Here is a 19718-nt window from a genome sequence, read left to right on the forward strand (position 1 = left end):
AAAACTTCCGCAAACTAACATAGTTTTTAAAATAAGTTCAAATTTCAAAATGTAAATAATGTAAAAAAAGAAAAGATTTCGGCTCTGTTATGCCCTACGGCGCCTGAGCCTGCCAAATAAACGAGATAAGTAAAAAAAAAAAAATCTTTTATAGCGACAAATCTCAAATCTCGTCAATAAAGATAATAATAATAATAATAATATTAATAATAATAGCGACAAATCTTTCTATAACGACATTCTCAACTCTCACTTGAAGTTTCCATACTTTTTTAAACGTTTATTTCGCATTTCCCTTCTAAGATCTTTCTCTATTATTATGTTCCAGCTGTACATATATCTTTCAAAAGTCAGTTCCGCTTAAAATTTGACCGCTTCTTATTAATAATTGTGGCTCCTCTAGTTGTTATAACGAGTAACTGATTATGATCCGGAAGAATCGTTTATTCAGTGGTAAAATTTACATGAAGATTCATACAGATTTGCAAAAGCTATCAAAGATAGAATACGAAGGACGTGATACAATGTTGCACTATTTCGTTAAAAAAAAAAACAAGTATAGCCCGATGAAATTATCGCAAAAAATCGGAATGCTTTGGCTAGTAATCTGCGGTTATGGAGGAAAAACTAAATTGCAATCATCACTTGAACAGGCTTAGCCAGTTATTGCAATCATGATGTCGTAAAATGGTATTACCAAATTCTAAGCGGAATAATCATTTTGGAATAACAGATGTGAGTAAGTCGCATTCGCTAGACAAATTGACAGTTAAAAGCTTGTCCTTTTCGTGTTAAGCAATGCAAGCAATGATAATTTTTTTTTTTTTTGTATTTTTTATGCAATAACATTTCTTTTAAAGCATAACCAGTACCCGAAATCAATCAAATATTTGTCAAAAAGAGCTTCTGCTATTTTTTGTACTTCAATAAGAACCAAAGAAAATCACAAAAAATTGACATAATCAATTCATGGCTGTGGCCATCAGTATGCAATGAAAGAAAGTTTACAAGTTAATTTTATATAAATTTCTTATCGTAATACTATGGCAATCTGCCACGATACACCTTACACTTCACTATTCCTAACTCGACATTTCGTATTTCAATATCAAGCTTGAGAATCACCTAAATGGCAAAACTAAAAGGCGGTTGTCAACGGAAACGTCTAGCAGCACGAAAGAAAATAATCAACCAAAGCGAACGTGCAACCATGGTGACCAGGAATGCAAGAGAACAGTGGAAGAAGAATTGATTGAATCTGAATGGAAAGTCTATGATACTAAGTCTAAGAAAAAATAATGTAAATTTAGCTTTCGACATGAATGCACCAAGCGGTGTAAAATGTCGTTAATAAAACAAAACAAACAAACAAACCTAGATGGTCCGTCACCTGAATGGATTTTGAATACTCTTACTCGATACTTCTCAAACTCGATGGTCCGTTCAATATCGAGTTATGGAGAGTTGACTGTATTTTCCCACCGAAAAACTCCAACACGACATGCCATGAAGTATATTTATCCAACACTATCAGCATCGATGGATAAATGCACGATACGTGTAGTGAAAACCATCTTGAAGTTAAAAAAAATGTTGAGTGGTTCTTAAGCCGTGAACGCAGTGCTACGAGATCTTTCAAAATGTTATCCAGTTTGGCTTCCCTATGTCGATATGTTCATTATCAAAGGTTACAAAATTAGATTTAAGCGATTAGGGTGCAGGCCATTAGGCCGAAGGCCGAAAGGGCCGTTAGGCCGAAAGGGTCGTTAGGCCGAAAGGGTCGCTAGGCCAAAATAAGGCTGTTCTTTCAAGTTATATTTCACAGCGTTTATTGTGGGCTTCTGGGTGAAACAAATTATCCATTCGACCTGAACATTCAACCGCCGGCTTCTAGGTGATGCAATTTATCCTGACATAACTCTGTTAATGACCCATTCAACCGTACGGTTCATTAGAACTGTCGATCATTTTCGGCCTAATTACCCTTACGGCCTAACGACCCTTTCGGCCTAACGGTATTCGGTCTAATGGCCTTCAGTTTAACGACATTCGGCCTAAAGGGATAGAACCGATTACAACAAAATTGTAGCACAATTATATCAAGATTAGTTCATTTTTGTAAGAAGCACTTTTAGTTGATGGAAAATATTATAATATAATTAAAAGAAAATCAGTTACAATACAAAGGTTGTTTCAAATTTGTTTAAATTTTAACATATTTATACCACATTTTATTATAAAATGTTTAAGTGAAATCTTTTGTAACAAATTTAGTTATAATCTAGTTCTAGAAAATAACAAAATGAGTTATATGTTTGTTTGATTACTAACATAAATAGTTACATTTTTGTTCTAATTATAACATATTTTGTTTCGATTATGTTTAGTGCAGAGGAAATTGTGTTATAAATGTTTGTTATTTTAACTACTAACCTTTGAAATAGAGTCAAAGATTACCGAAAAAGTAATCATTTTATGTTTTTAAGATTCTTATAATAATGAAAAATAATAAAAATCACACATGCATTTGAAAAAAATTTTTTTGAGCAACCCTAACGAGGCAAATTTGGAAAGGTCGCTGATTTCGACAGCGAAAATCTCTGGTGCTCTTATCATGAATGCTAGAGGTTTGGTATATTCAACAAAGTATTTTAGAATTAGATGCACTACAATCCACACTACTGATCGTTTTGGTTTCGATCTAGATAGCTTGTAACTAGTCTAGATAAGTTTTATCTTTTAATATGAACATTCTTGACAAAAACTTCTTTCTGCAATGTCGCTCAATAAGACATTTTTGATTATGTTTTTCTATATAAATTTGTTTCTATAAGTGCAGTTAAAATGTATGAGCAGGAATAACATTTTTTTGATTACACTCAAAATTATTTTACTGAAAATAACTAAGAAAATCGGTTTTTGTAAACTGTATGCCTATAAACCAAAATCTAAATAAAAAACAAGTAATTTTTTCCAACATAAATTTGATTGCAGTACTCCAAAGAACATATTTGGGTAGTAAATAAAATTAGAAAACCGTTGCTCAGATATGACTGATTGTAATTTAAGGTACAACTGATTTTTGATCTTGGGGCTCCTAGTGTTTAATACAATTCAGAGTTCTTTTTAATATTGTATCGTTTTTGGTATCGATTTTTTATTGAGCGTTAATTTCATGTCTTGTGGGCCCTTTAAAAATAAGATGAACAATTCAATAAGGGTCATCCTTTAACCTTAGTAAGGACCTTGGGTCTTTTTCGACCCATTTCAAAATTCAAATCAATGTAACTGTGGGTTCCGGTTTCGCATGGACAATATATGACCGAATTTTTCAGGGAATGTGCGCCGGTAATTGGTTGCATATTACAGAAAAAATTAGGACAAAATATCCATTAACCGAATAGTACCGATGTGAATTACATACATATACAGAACTGCGATGGAAACTTACTTTTCGGATGTTCCGGATTTCCGGAACCGGGTATGAATAACTAAGTGATTTAAGAATCTTTATTCTTTGTGGGCTTCGTGGCCTTGTGGTTAGCGGCGTCAGTCGTTTAGGCGTATTGTGCCATGAAGTGTGGGTTCGATTCCCGCTCCAATCGGTGGAAACTTTTCGTCAAACGAAAAATTCATCACTGGGCTACTGGGTGTTCTGTGTTGTCCGTTGCCTAATGTTCGTGATTGTTCAGTCTGTGCAGCCTTTGGCTGAAGACGGTGTAAATTGTCTTTTTTTATTCACAGTCCACATGAATACCTATTCAATAATATGAGGACGGTTCAGATTACTTGTTTGATTACGAAACTACAGGTCGTCAAAGTAAGGGTCTCTAAAGGGACTTTTTTAAGATGTAGCAGATTCCCGGTGGCCACAGTGACCAAATCCGGATCTCCGGGAGGGTTTCTGAAACTGAACATGTGTGCTCTTCATTTAAGCCCAACAGAACTAAATTTGGTCAACACACTGATTTTTGCGAGCTGTTTGAATTTTCGGGTCAAAAATGACCCTAAGTCACAATTTGTAACTTTTTGTTAGGGACTAAGGAAAATTAATAAGATGAAAGTTATTGATAATATGGAAACTTTTAGCTGTGAACTTTAATATGACATCGAATTTCTGAATACCAACAAATATTTATAGCAACACCACCTTCAAACGATGGTCCCTTGCAATGCCGTTATAATTAACTTCGACTGTATAAGTTATTCGTGAAACCCTCATACGAAATTCAATATGGCGCGGTTTTTCTTACTGAATTGGAATTTGAATTTCGTTCCGCGGAATGCAAATTTAAGGATTCCAACAAATTTTTGCTGATAATTATTTCAGGAATTCATATAAAAATGAATGCACTAAACCGAATAAAAATTATCTCAGTTTTTTTAGTAGCTTTTTCAAAAGCTTTGATGAGTTCTTATTTCAAGTATTTTTCAGAAAATCTTCAAAAAACACACAATCATGATCATTAAGGAATTTCTGCTCGAATTTCTCCAGGAATTCTTTAATTGATTTCTGCAGCTAGAAAGTTTTGATAATCAGTTTCTTGATTGTTCCAGTAGTTTCTTATAGATTCTTATACATGTTCTTTTAAAACTGACATTGGAATTTCTGTGAGAATTTCTTCAGTGAATACTCCAGGGATTTCTATAATGTTACAACAATGCCTAAGCCCAACGTCACGCCACACGGCGGTACATTAGATTAAGTTCGAAACGATTAATTCGAAGAAAAGCGACACTATTTGGGAAAAAATAGTAGGGTAGAAGCACTAATTTTGCTGAATGCTGAAATGCCAATTTTCGGATTTCCATATCAAGTAGGCCAAAATTTTATGAATGGGTCGAAAATTAATGTTGGGTCGAGAATTGTTGCTTTACCCCTTAATAATACAATAGTATAGGAGAAGGTATCGACCGTGATTATCTATATAAATAAAAATGGAGTGGTGTTTGTATGTCACGAAATGGCTTGAGAACGGGTCAACAAATTAACGCGAGTTTTTCACTGTTGCACTTCACAAGGGATGCGACGTGTTCGTGTGAGGAAAAAGTTCGGAAAAGTCTTCGGAATAATCGGGAGAATGGGAGAACACTAAGGGGTCATTTTGTATGGAGGATTTCCTGACGTTTTCCAACAGCCTACTTGATGGCAAGACAAAGTTTGCCGGGACGACTAGTTCTATATATTTTTTTTAGGAATTAGTAGCCCGTCATTCGTTTTGGCAGCCATGTTGATTTTGCAGCTCGCAATTTCAAATTGATAAAACTCAGTGAACATGAGTAATATTGATTCAGAAAAGTATCACTACTTGCGCTTACATACAGAAAGTATCCTGATACTTTTTCAGCTATGTCAGTGCAAAACTTAGTGATTTTCTTTATTTCGCAATCGTGAGACGAATAATTCACAATCATGGATGCCCAGTACAAATTTCAATGACAGCCTACTTCGCCTCATGGCTATGCAACGCAAAGGTGAAGGGAGTCTATAGAAGATTTTTGCAAATGATAGAAATGAATAGGTGGATAAGCGTCGTAAGGGAGCGACAAGATTGATTTTTTTTTATTAGGTGGTGAAAATTGAGCAAGCCATTTTTAAAGTCAGTAAGCATCGAAGCGTTCTGTATTCTACCTAGCTTCTCTACTGGAGAAGGGTTTGCTCAATGCTTCAATGGCTTGCTCAGTTTTCACCACGTAATAAAATATTTCAATCTTGTCGCTCCCTTGCAACGCCTATCCACCTATTCATTTCTATCATTAGCAAAAATCTTCTATATACTCCCTTTACCTTTGAGTCGCATGACCGCTATAGTCATAAACAAAAATAATATATAATACCGAATGTAACAAAAGCTGGAAGATTACGATTGACAGGACACATTGGAAGAGTGTCGGGAACTTAGCTGATGTAGATAGATCTGTTTTAACCTACAGAAAGCGCAGCAAGCTAGGTGGACAGTGTTATAATATCATGATAAAATTTTATGTACTTGAATAAATGGAAAGAATGTAAATGAATAAATAGACTAAGAAAGTCTGGTAAACATCTCAGATTTAAGCTACAATAGCGCCAATAGCAACTGAGGTGTGCTGACAAATGAGGGTAAGGGGGAGGAATTAATGTTTTACTTATAATTGACCCACTGTAGTTCGACTGCATCTAAGACAATTTTATGGCAGAGAGGTTTGTTTTGGTTAACAGAATGCCTTGCCTATGTATCAAGCGTGAAGAAGACGTGCTATAATGATGCAGGTATAGAAGCGTATGAAAATGGTTTCTTGTTCGTTTCTGGTTCTAGCGATCCCCATCCCCTGACCTTAAAGCACATGTAATAAATACTGTCGATGGGTCAGAAGGGTGAGGATGGGTCAAAACATAATTTAGAATGTTTCCGCTAATATGTATAAAAAAAAAAGATTTACAAATTCAACTGTATACTTTTAGATGCCAAAGCTACCAAAAATGTTAGATCTCTGGGATGAGTAGTTATTTAAAAAAAACCCTCAAAAAGCTTGAAAATAACGCTATTTTAAATGAATAATTTAAGAGGATTTGAGGAAAAAGGTTGGACCAAACGCCGAAAGACAAAAGTTTAAAAAACAAGACGACGAAAACGATTTGCACACTTTTTTTAAATTAATTATTCATGTTCATTATATTCATGCTCACTGATCAGTAGTATAAAATTTCAATAGATGGCAATTTTTCTGCTATGTTCCTATTGCGGACCAATTCCATATTAATTTGATTCAATGTCACCCCCTTGGTGAGGTGAGAATGGGATATTTTTTATACGTTCATAGGTCAGTGAAAAATGAATGAATTTTAAATAATTTTTATACATTTGCCAAAACATTACCCACAAACGTATGGCGGCATCCTCAAATTGCTTAACGCTCTAGGGAAGGGGGGAGTTTGTAGGCTCAAGCGTTACGGCTCATACAAAAAAATGAATTTTTCATACAAAAAGCTTTACGGAGGGGAGAGGGAATCAAAAATTTAAAATTTTAGCGTTACGCAATAAATGGATGCTGCCTATTCCTATACCGAAAAAAAAATTCAATCCAAATCGCAAGAGTAACCCAACAACTAACTTGGACATATGCGTTTTTGATCCATTCTTACCCCCGACTAAGACGATGCGATAGTAATCAATCAATTCGATTTCATCCAACTGAAGAAAAACTAAGCAACGAAATTTACATCCACAACCAATTCAAAATTTCCCCCACCGGATCAACTGCGTCTAGCCACATTCATATCTCACGTTTCGATCATCGCCGGTGGCCACTCTGCCGCTTGGCTAGAGCGAACAATTATACACATTATTTTTATAGATACATTTCGTTTCAGCCGACTGCACAATCTATCTCACATTCTACGCCCAGACGATATGGTGGTGGACGATGAAAATGGAAAGACTACATGCATGCAGACGGTAATTAAACTTTGCTCCGCTTTTAATGTCCGATTAAATTCGTCATCGTCATTGGAACAGCCTATAGAGCAGAGGTTGACAGTTTGCGTTGCGGTTCTTAAAACAAAACTTGAAGCGCAAAACCAGTTGCGGTGACTTAAACGATGGTAACGATGACGATCACACCACTAGAGTTGCAATGGTTCAAATGGGGGAAAAATAACAATATGGCAATGGAGGCGTACTAAGGGTATGCGGTATGCATTTTTTACGGCGATACGAAACGAAACATTACTCGGAATGTATAGCGTCTTCTTGTCTTCTTGTCTCCTTGTCTTCTTGTCTTCTTGTCTTCTTGTCTTCTTGTCTTCTTGTCTTCTTGTCTTCTTGTCTTCTTGTCTTCTTGTCTTCTTGTCTTCTTGTCTTCTTGTCTTCTTGTCTTCTTGTCTTCTTGTCTTCTTGTCTTCTTGTCTTCTTGTCTTCTTGTCTTCTTGTCTTCTTGTCTTCTTGTCTTCTTGTCTTCTTGTCTTCTTGTCTTCTTGTCTTCTTGTCTTCTTGTCTTCTTGTCTTCTTGTCTTCTTGTCTTCTTGTCTTCTTGTCTTCTTGTCTTCTTGTCTTCTTGTCTTCTTGTCTTCTTGTCTTCTTGTCTTCTTGTCTTCTTGTCTTCTTGTCTTCTTGTCTTCTTGTCTTCTTGTCTTCTTGTCTTCTTGTCTTCTTGTCTTCTTGTCTTCTTGTCTTCTTGTCTTCTTGTCTTCTTGTCTTCTTGTCTTCTTGTCTTCTTGTCTTCTTGTCTTCTTGTCTTCTTGTCTTCTTGTCTTCTTGTCTTGTCTTCTTGTCTTCTTGTCTTCTTGTCTTCTTGTCTTCTTGTCTTCTTGTCTTCTTGTCTTCTTGTCTTCTTGTCTTCTTGTCTTCTTGTCTTCTTGTCTTCTTGTCTTCTTGTCTTCTTGTCTTCTTGTCTTCTGTCTTCTTGTCTTCTTGTCTTCTTGTCTTCTTGTCTTCTTGTCTTCTTGTCTTCTTGTCTTCTTGTCTTCTTGTCTTTGTCTTCTTGTCTTCTTGTCTTCTTGTCTTCTTGTCTTCTTGTCTTCTTGTCTTCTTGTCTTCTTGTCTTCTTGTCTTCTTGTCTTCTTGTCTTCTTGTCTTCTTGTCTTCTTGTCTTCTTGTCTTCTTGTCTTCTTGTCTTCTTGTCTTCTTGTCTTCTTGTCTTCTTGTCTTCTTGTCTTCTTGTCTTCTTGTCTTCTTGTCTTCTTGTCTTCTTGTCTTCTTGTCTTCTTGTCTTCTTGTCTTCTTGTCTTCTTGTCTTCTTGTCTTCTTTTCTTCTTATTTTCTTGCCTTCTTGTCACCTCAATTGATTCCTTGGAATTCCGCGGTGTTTGAAGGATCAATTCAAAATATCGCGTACCCTTAAGGCATACAAGAGAAATAAAACGAATGTACATGAAAGCGGATATACACGACTTGGAACAAGTGCGATTAAAGCATTTTTTTTTTCAAAAGCAACCAACAACATGAGTTTTGATTTTCCTTTCGTTTTCCATCATCCATCCACCTGTGGCAAGTTTGTTTGTTTACACACACGGCTTTGGATCGAAAGTGAAAAATCAGACCGTGAAGGTCATTGTCAGCTCGTCGGGTGCATTAATAGGGAAATTGCCATCGAAGTGAGCCATGGCAAAAGGTGCAAAAGCTGGGCTGATGAAGGGAGCAAACGTCGACCCGATGACAATGGCGGAAACTTTCCACCGATCTAAGTAACCAAGTTGCCCACAGGTGTTGCAATCCATCAATTTGCTTATGCCAAAGGAGAGAATAGGGCATTTGTTACGATCGGTTCACAAACAGTTTAGCTGAAAACATAGGTGTAGCAACGGAGGATGCCTTTTCCAAATTATCAAAACCAAGGCCAAATCTAAAACCAAATCCAAATTCAATCCAAATCCAATCCAAATCTCCAATCTAAATCTCCAATCCAAATCTCTAATCCATATCTCCAATCAAAATATCCAATCCAAATCTTCAATCTAAATCTCCAATTTATATCTCAAATTCAAATCTTCAATTAAAATCTCCAATGCAAATCTTCAAACCAATTCTCCAATAAAAATTTCCAATCTGAATCTGCAATTCAAATCTCCAATCCAACTTAAATACAAATCTCCAATCTGAATCTCCAATCCGAATCAACAATCAAAACCTCCAAACCAAATATTCAATCTAGATCTCCAATCCGAATCTTCAATCTAATTCTCCAATCCAACTCTTCGAACCAAATCTCAAATCTAACTCTCCAATTTAAATCTCCAATCCAACTCTTCAATCCAAATCTCCAATCCAAATCTCCAATCCAAATCATCAATCTAAATCTCCAAAACAAATCTCCAATCCAACCCTTCTTCTTCTTGGCATTAACGTCCCCACTGGGACAGAGCCTGCTTCTCAGCTTAGTGTTCTTATGAGCACTTCCACAGTTATTAACTGAGAGCTTTCTTCGCCAAAGTTGCCATTTTAGCATTGCTATATCGTGTGGCAGGTACAATGATACTCTATGCCCAGGGAAGTCAAGGAAATTTCCATTACGAAAAGATCCTGGAATGCAAATCTCCAATCAAAATTTCCAATCTGAATCTGCAATCAAAATATTCAATCCAACTTGAATCCAAATCTCCAATCTGAATCTCCAATCAAAATCTCTAACCCAAATCTCCAATCAAAATATCCAATCCAAATCTCCAATCCAAATTTCCAATCCAAATCTTTAATCAATATCTCCAATCCAAATCTCCAATCAAAGTCTTCAATCTAAATCTCCAATCCAACTCTTCGAACCAAATCTCCAATCCAAATCTCCAATTCAAATCTCAAATTCAAATCTTTAATCCAAATCTCCAATGCAAATCTTCAATCCAAATCTTCAATCAAAAATTCCAATCTGAATCTGCAATACGAATCTACAATCTAACTTGAATCCAAATCTCCAATCTGAATCTCCAATCAAAATCTCCAATCCAAATCTTCGATCTGAATCTCCAATCCAAATCTCCAATTTAAATCTCCAAACCAAATCTCCAATCAAAATCTCTAATTCAAATCTTCAATCAAAATCTTCAATGCAAATCTTCAATCTAAATCTTCAATCCAAATCTCCAATCAAAATTTCCAATCTGAATCTGCCATCAAAATCTCAAATTTGAATCTCCAAAACAAATCTCCAATCCTACTCTTCAATCCAAATCTCCAATCAAAATCTTCAATCAAAGTCTTCAATCTAAATCTCCAATCCAACTCTTCGAACCAAATCTCCAATCCAATTCTCCAATTTAATTATCAAATTCAAATCTTCAAATCAAAATCTCCAATGCAAATCTTCAATCCAAATCTCCCATCAAAATTTCCAATCTGAATCTCCAATTCAAATCTCCAATCAAAACCTGCAATCCAAATCTTCAATCTGAATCTCCAATTCATATCTTCAATCTAAATCTCCAATCCAACTCTTCAATCCAAATCACCAATCCAAATCTCCAATTTAAATCTCCAAACCAAATCTCCAATCAAAATCTCTAATCCAAATCTTCAATCAAAATCTTCAATGCAAATCTTCAATCTAAATCTTCAATCCAAATCTCCAATCAAAATTTCCAATCTGAATCTGCAATCAAAATCTCCAATTTGAATCTCCAAAACAAATCTCTAATCCTACTCTTCAATCCAAATCTCCAATCCAACTCTTCAATCCATATCTCCAATCAAAATCTACAATGCAAATCTTCAATCCAAATCTCCAATCAAAATTTCCAATCTGAATCTGCAATACAAATCTCCAATAAAAATCTCCAATCCAACTTAAATCCAAATCTCCAATCTAAATCTCCAATCTAACTCTTCAATTCAAATCTCCAATCCAAATTTTCAATCCAAATCTCCAATTTAAATCTTCAAAACAAATCTCCAATCAAAATCTCCAATTTGAATCTCCAATCCAAATCTCCAATCAAATTCCACAATGCAAATCTTCAATCTAAATCTCTCCAATGAAATTTGCAATCCAAATCTCTAATAAAAATCTCCAATCCAACTTAAATCCAAATCTCCAATCTAAATCTCCAATCCAAATCTCCAATCTAACTCTTCAATTCAAATCTCCAATCCAAATTTTCAATCCAAATCTCCAATTTAAATCTTCAAAACAAATCTCCAATCAAAATTTCCAATCAAAATCTCCAATTTGAATCTCCAATCCAAATCTCCAATCAAATTCCACAATGCAAATCTTCAATCTAAATCTCCAATCTAAATCTCCAATCCAAATCTCCAATCAAACTCTCCAATGCAAATTTGCAATCAAAATCTCCAATTCGAATCTCTAATCCAACTTAAATCCAAATCTCCAGTCTGAATCTCCAATCTAAATCTCCAATCTAACTCTTCAATCCAAATCTCCAATCCAAATATCCAATCCAAATCTCCAATCAAAGTTTCCAATCCAAATCAAATCCTTATACAAAACAAAAAATAACTGAAACGTGATATCTCCAGGGCACTACATCCAATATCGCCTCTGTTTCAAAAGCATTGTAGAGAAAACGAAAAGCCAGCGAAAGCAGCCCACACAGAGCATGTGAGTGGTGTTCTCATGGAACTATAATAACGCTCATGCTGAAAGCACATTGCCCACCTGCAGCTCAGGAGTAGAGCCCGCAGTGGATGAACATCAATGTTTAAAAGAAAATTGAAGAACCGCCCACATTCGATGGATTTAGTTCCGACGGCATGAGATGTCCGTCTTAGCAAATAATATACGACTGCAGCGCATTGCAAATCTCCGGTGTTTGTCATTTATGATTTCCAGTTTTGAGTGTTTCTTTTTTTATTGCTTTTCAGAAATGCATTTAATGTTTTATCGCCTAGCTAAAAATTACGTGATTGTGATCGATTAAAAGTGGCCGATAAAACAAAACCTGTAAACAGGGCAATGCCATAATATCAGTTATCAAAATCTCGGTAACAAGTGTTTTATGGAATTGCGCTAAAAGCAATTTAACCACTAGGGTAACCAATATATTTTGGACCCCTATATATTTTGGACCCCCTGGGGCATTTTCCTGCAAATTTACCAGTTTAAATCGAAAGACCAACTCAATTCGCATGCCATTTGGAAAGATATAACTATTCCGCACTAGCATCAACCATTTGTACATAGAAAATGTGTTTATTTTATCTGAAATTAATTTAATTTATTCGGTCAATCCATGCAACCGTTACAACACGCTACACACAGAAATCGAAGCCGTCAGAAATTTTACAAATGTTAACAAAAACTTTTTTCAAATTTCTGAACTAAAGGCGTAGAATTTCTTCGGTTTTCCATTGTTAATCGATTGATTAGACTATGGCCAAGTATATTATACAACCAGTGTCGTGGACTTTATCGTCAAATAATAAAAAATGCCGGAGGTCCAAAATATATACTTTGAGGGTCCAAAATGTATTGGTGTGTCCAAAATAATGAAAAACAGTGTTTCACAATTTGATTATTTTCAACGTTTTTTAAATCCTACATGGCCGTATGGGCATTTTTATCTCGTAGAGTAAGTTTTTCTCTACATTTTGGCATGTTCTTTGACTTGGTTACGCTGTGCAATTAATTTATTGGGACAAAAAACTAAAATCACTTCCTTAGGGGGTCCAAAATACGACTGTTACCCTAGTCCAAGAGTCAACAGGAAGCCTCGAAATGGATTATGATCCAACGATCATAACGGCTCGTGATTATCACATAACGCCTGATTGAAACAGAATAAACGAAAAAAAAAAACACATCTCGCGGTAAAAACCATGAAAATAGATAATGGCGCGATGCGAAAATTAACTTTCAGAGCACTCCAGTTCAGGAGACCAATAACTCGTTGCATCCGATTGACTTCATGGGCTGAGCAGAGAGCCCAAGCTGATAAGTCGTTGAATCTGCATGTGATATGTGATTATGTTGGCAACGATATTCACGTCATCGCGCAGTACTCACTCGTTCCGAAGGTGATGCACATGGGAGTAATATGACCATTTTTTTATCATACAGATATGTAAAAAGTGTCGTATTGAAATTTGAAGACAAATTTACAATTTGCAAAAATACGCGTATCTGTAAAATTATACAAACTCTAGTGGAATTAAATGGTAAAGTACCTAATTCGGCAGCTAGAAGATTTATTAATAAATCAAACGTCAGTTTCGCCTAGAAAACAGATTATATTTATTTAATCGTAACATAATTTTCAAGTATTTCAGAAACTGAAAAGGCATGTGAAAGCTCCAAAAACAAATGTCGACTAATGACCAGAAATCTGGTCAAGTTACTCCTTTGCGCATAGTCTTTGCTAGCTGTGATGATGATGATGATGATGATGATATTGCTGCGAGTTGCAAAACTCAAAGAGGAAAACCTGTCCCTCAGCGATGCTTAGTTGAAGCCTGGGTCTAAGCCTACGTTGATGTTATTGACTACGGAGAAAGTCTTCGTCGCTCTTCGTCAATCGGCGATCAGTCGGTCGTTGCTCAGTGCGGAATAAGTATGCAAATGAGCTGCTGGTGATAATCATATGTGTGAATAAAATTATATGGATTTTACGGCCAGAATCTAACATTACGCGATCGGAAACCTGTTGGGGGGCAACTATCGGGGTGGAATATTCGCTGAATTCCTACGGAGTTATGAAATTGCGTGACCTTCAATCTCTGATGAAGCGCTCGGTTGATGTTGTTTGGTTTTATGTAATACAAACAAGAATAATACGTAGTAATCATGTTTGATCAACTAATGATTGTTTAATCGTAGCAAAAAAGAGCATTTGAATTCATTTCCAATGATGCACCTTAACTTATTTCCTTGCATCTCTTAAGAAAAACTGATAGTAGAGATCAGAAATTGCATATCAAAACCATTTCATATAAGCGCTGAGGTTTAGTTTAAAGAAGGTTTTGAAACTTTGGATGTTTCTGATGAAACACATCTTTGTAGATGTACTTCCATAGCTGTCTATTTTACTTTTCAATGCACTAGGCTGCTGCAACTTGCTGTAAACTTGATTCAAACTGACTTGAGGAAATTGACTCGCAATAAGTCAAAACATTTTTTCATTTATGCAAAACATCGCTCATGGAATAATGCATAAAGCAATTCCAACGACTGAATTTTATTTGTTAAGTGCTCTACAGGACATTTCTCAATCCCTACTTGTTTTTCCTTTTCTAGAAAACCTTCTACGATTGGATTTTCTGTTCGATCCTTCGACCTTGACGCTTGCTCCTGTGGGTGCGGGCGATGAGGGCAGCATTAAACATGTTCGCAGTTTCAAATATGTCCGCTTATAATTTTTCCAAATGTACTTTACTACATCTGATCAACACAACGAAGATCTTAAGCAATCATCTAGTCCAATAAAAATAAGTTTTGAATGTTGTATATTTCTTTTTTGTTAGGAGTACGAATATGGAATTGGGTCATTTATAGACACAAACTTAATACTTTAATGAATACAGTTTGTCATTGCCAAACAATAGATGACACCTATGACCTTCGTTATTGATAAAGTATTTCGAAGTCCATGCGACATTTAAAAGTTTTATACCAGCTTGATATGAAAACAGTGCCCCGTACGAAAATGAAATTGAGTCACTGTATCATTCTTCCCCGTGTAAAAAGTCATCGGGAAATGTTTTTCCCGGTAACCTTTTTCAAATTACTATCGGTTGGCACAACTTGCAAATGTGATATTTCCCATGGAAGGGTGCTATAAGCATTTGAAATTTTCCAAATTTTTGACATTTAACAGCACTGGTCTGAACAAGGTTTCAAGGAAAAATGGAAAACAATATGGATGTTCAAAAATAAAAATTATGAAAATCAAAAACTAAAATTTATAAATTTCCGAATAGAAATTAATCATTGCTCAAAACTTTATCAGATTGATTTTAGATAGTAAAAAAATACATTTTTACAGAGGGTTAACTAAGGACTGTGACGACCTAAACTTGGAAAATTTAGAGCCTTGTACCTTTTTATTGATTTCAAATGTTATCAGTTTTTGAGAACGTTCTTCAAAATACATCGTGCGAACATCTGCCTTGAGACTCGCAACATTATTTTGAGATCTAGTAACGTGATCTATTCAATTCAATTTTCAATAGCAATAATCAAAAATATCCCACCACGGATAAAAATCTGATCCCCACACCATGATTTACAAATCATGAAATTCATAAATTGGTTAGGTCATAATATCAGGATCACAAATCATAATTCCTGGAGTCATAATCATGATTCCTCATAAGCGTAACATCCAGTGTGAAAACAATAAGCGGCGCACTTTGCTCCATCTCATTCGTATCGATCACTCTAAATTCAAGATGACAAAGTGGTTGAGTGGTAGAGTACGTGGCTCACAATCGGAAGGTTCTTGGCTCGAATCTCAATGTATGCTATTTATAACTTTTTTTTATTTTGTCGATCATAAACGGATGCGCGACTCAGCATTTTTGGCATTTGAATCATGATTCCGAGCAATCAGCTACAAAAACCTAACGCGTGTGTTGCGTTACGGCAATCTGACTCATGATATCATGAGTCCAAATCATGGTGTATTTTCATAAGACGAAAACACGCTGGAATCATGATATCATGAGTCATAATCTTGTTTTTGGACTCTGATTTCTACCCGTGAAACTATCACCAGCTTTTCGATGTTTTCCCGTTGCATAATCCATGTCAATGTGACAAAAATTTAGAATAATAGAAACAAGCATATTATAAGCACGAACTTGTACCTGAGCTTGATTGGCCGCCCGTGGTTGCCGCTCCAGTATCGCCAGATCAGCAGCACTTTTACAAGGAACCAACCAGAAGAACGCTTGGGGCTAACATACACCCTCAGTGTATAAGTGCTGGTGATCTTCTATTTTTAGGAAACAATAATACCTGCCACGTCAGAATGCTGGCTGACCAACGAGGGAAAGCAAGAGAAGTTGATGTTGCATTTAAAACTGACCCACAGTAGACCGGATATACCCCTGCATCTACGCCAGTTCATGTGGGAAGCTATGGGGGTATAATGCATTTTATGGCAGAGAGGTTCGCTTTTTAAAGCAAAGGCGTAAAGAAAGGCGTGCTATAATGATGTAAGAATGGAAGCGTAGGGAAACGGTTTCATAACTGTGGAGCTACCAATGTTGTCCGGCAACATTGGGAACCATACTGGTAGGATGTGAAAATTTAAATTTTGTGGGAAACCGGGGTGTGCTTTTGATTTTCATATACAGTAACAAACCAAATTTGAAGAGACTATCGAGTTAGGAAGGTATCTACACAGCTAAAAAAATGTTGTAAATTTAAATTTATTTTCATGCACATATTTGGAGCATCAAAATAATCCTAAATTTAAACGACCAATTTTTCAATCGAATTCACTTTAAATTTACACGATCATATAATATTTATATTTATAGTTGAAAATTGAATGTATATTTATTTAATAAAAAATTTTTTATTCGTAGATGCAATTGTAATCGGTTTTCTGTGTATCGTTCAATTACTATTGTACATTGTTTTGAAAATATAAAATCTGAAAAAAAAAGTTTCTGGTTGAGGAACTCAATAGTTTTTCCATAAATTCCTCAGAAGAGCTGCTCTTCAAAGTTAAACATTATTTTTCGCATATCAAAAAATACTCATTTGTATGAACAAATTGTATGTTGGTATCCTTTACTGATCTATTGAAGGTAGAGTTTCAAAACCATTAATAATATTTATTTATTTCATGTCGTCAATCAGAAGTAGACCGTTTTGTTACAATTTTACACTTAATATTATATAGTTTGAAAACGTTATTTTCTTAATCTAGTTCGAATTTTGATATGACATAAATTTTTGTTTTAGTTCCGATTTCGTCATAGTAAAGTCAATGGTTTCGCAATGTTTATTTTAAACAGACATTATTTGATTTAAAGGCTCAAATTTGGCATAATTTGTGCGGTGATGGTTTGTATAAAAAATACTACGACTTCGCAGTTGTCTTGAAGGAGCATAAAAATTTAATTTTGATAAAAGTGTCATCGAGTCAATACGATGCGAAACTATATCGTTTACGAACGAGACCATTGCAAATTCGCGACGTTTCTTCAATGTTTGAATATTAATAAGCATGCATCGTGCTTCATAAGATGGTAGAAGTAACCTTGACAACCTAATTTTCGAAGTGCGAACAACAGAAATTGTTTTTGAACTGATTCTATACGATTTTCATGGGTTGATGAAAATGGTGACCAAACTATGCTACAGTATTCTAAAATTGAACGCACATAGGTTATGTATAATGTTTTTATAGTGTATGGATAGTGAAAATTATAGCTAAATCGTTTTATAAATGCTAACATCTTGTTTGCCTTGTTGATAATTGTATTATAGTGATCTATAAAAGTAACTTTGGAATCTAAAATCACTCCTAAATCTCTTATTCTTACGCATTTTTCTACTAGTTGATTCCCTAGGTAGACTGTTGTGTTAGGTATACTACGCTTTCTGCTAAAGGATATTGAATTACATTTTTTCACGTTCAATTGAAGAAGGCTTTTATTGCACCATTTGTAAAACATATCAATTTCATTTTAAAAAGTATGTATATCTTCATCGTTTACTATTTCAAGAAACAGTTTCATGTCATCAGCATATATGAGAGCTTTCACTTTTTTCAGAATGAAGGAAATGTCGTTAACGTATAAAATAAAGAATAATGGCCCTAAATGAGACCCTTGAGGAACTTCCGATGTAACTTTAATTGGAATAGATTTTACTCCTTTGTATCTAACTATTTGTTGGCGATTAGTAAGATAAGACTCTACCCATTTAAGAAGATCCGGTTGAAATCCTATTTTTTCTAACTTAAAAAGCAACATTGGTATGTCAATGCGACCGAAAGCTTTACTGAAATCTGTATAGAGAGCTTCCACGTGATTACCATTATCCATGGCTGTCAAAGAATAATGAATGAACTCCAGCAAGTTTGTGCATGTTGAGCGTCCCTTGAAAAACCATGCTGAGTATGAGTTATTCTGTTTTTAACCATATCGAATAAAATGTTATTTATTATTGCCTCGAAAATCTTTGGAATACAAGAGATAATGGCTATCCCACGATAATTACGTATGTCGGATTTTTTGCCACTTTTAAAGATCGGCACTAAAAATGAGCTTTTCCATGTTTCAGGGAAACTACCTCATTGCAGAGACATATTGTAGAGCCAAAATAGCGGAGATGCAAGTTCGATTGATAATATTTTCAAAAATACAGGTGGAATCCCGTCAGGTCCAGCACCTTTGGAGACATCTAGACTTTTTAGTACATCTACAATATCATGTACTTTGATTTGATTGACGCAAATGTCATTTGGGATTTCTGGAAGAAATGAGAAATATTCACGATCTCGATTATTTTCCGAATAAGTAGTGTAAACGTCTTAAATAAATGTTGCAAACAGATTGCAGCTTTCTTTAGGGTTCACACCAATTTTATCATCAAGGTGTATTTCAGATGGAAAGTTGTTAGATTTGGTTTTTGTTTTAACGTAATTAAAGAAATTTTTAGGACATGATTTCAATTCACGCTCAGTTCGTTCATTATACTCTTCAAATGCGGTATCAATGGCAAGATTTAATTGATCGCAAATATTTAAATAGTTAATTAAATTTGCATTATTTTTTCCTTTTTTTTATATTTTATGTGCCTTTCATTGGCGTAGCTAGGATTTTTTTCTGGAGGGGGCCTAGGGGGGGCCTAGCAAATACTTGTTTTACAGAAGTAATGTCGGTCGCAATAATCACGATTTTCACAAATTTAGTAGTTTTTACAGATTTGTATCGATTTCATTCATTTATAATTTTGTCTCATTTCGTGGCATATCAGTGATATTTGTAAATTTCAATTATCGCTACGAAAAAGATTCATTCTTGTTGTAACCAGTCAAAAATCTTTAAAGAATTCTAGCAAAAAGCTCACAAGGATTGTCTTTTGTGTTTCTCCTTTGATTATTTCAGGAATTAAATCATGTGCTTTGAAAAGTTTCCTCTAAGAATTCCTACGGGAATTTATTCATGAATTATGTTCGCACTTTTCAGTGCTTTTTTCAAGAACTCCTTTACTAGTTTTCATTGAGTTCGTCCTGGGATTCCCCAAGAGAATTTTTCTCAGACTTTTTGATCTCATCAGAAAATTTTTCGAAGAATCTCTATCGAACTTCTTAAAAAATCGTTTGGAGA

Source organism: Aedes aegypti, chromosome 2 (assembly GCF_002204515.2).
Source record: "Aedes aegypti strain LVP_AGWG chromosome 2, AaegL5.0 Primary Assembly, whole genome shotgun sequence".
In the NCBI taxonomy this organism is placed as follows: domain Eukaryota; kingdom Metazoa; phylum Arthropoda; class Insecta; order Diptera; family Culicidae; genus Aedes; species Aedes aegypti.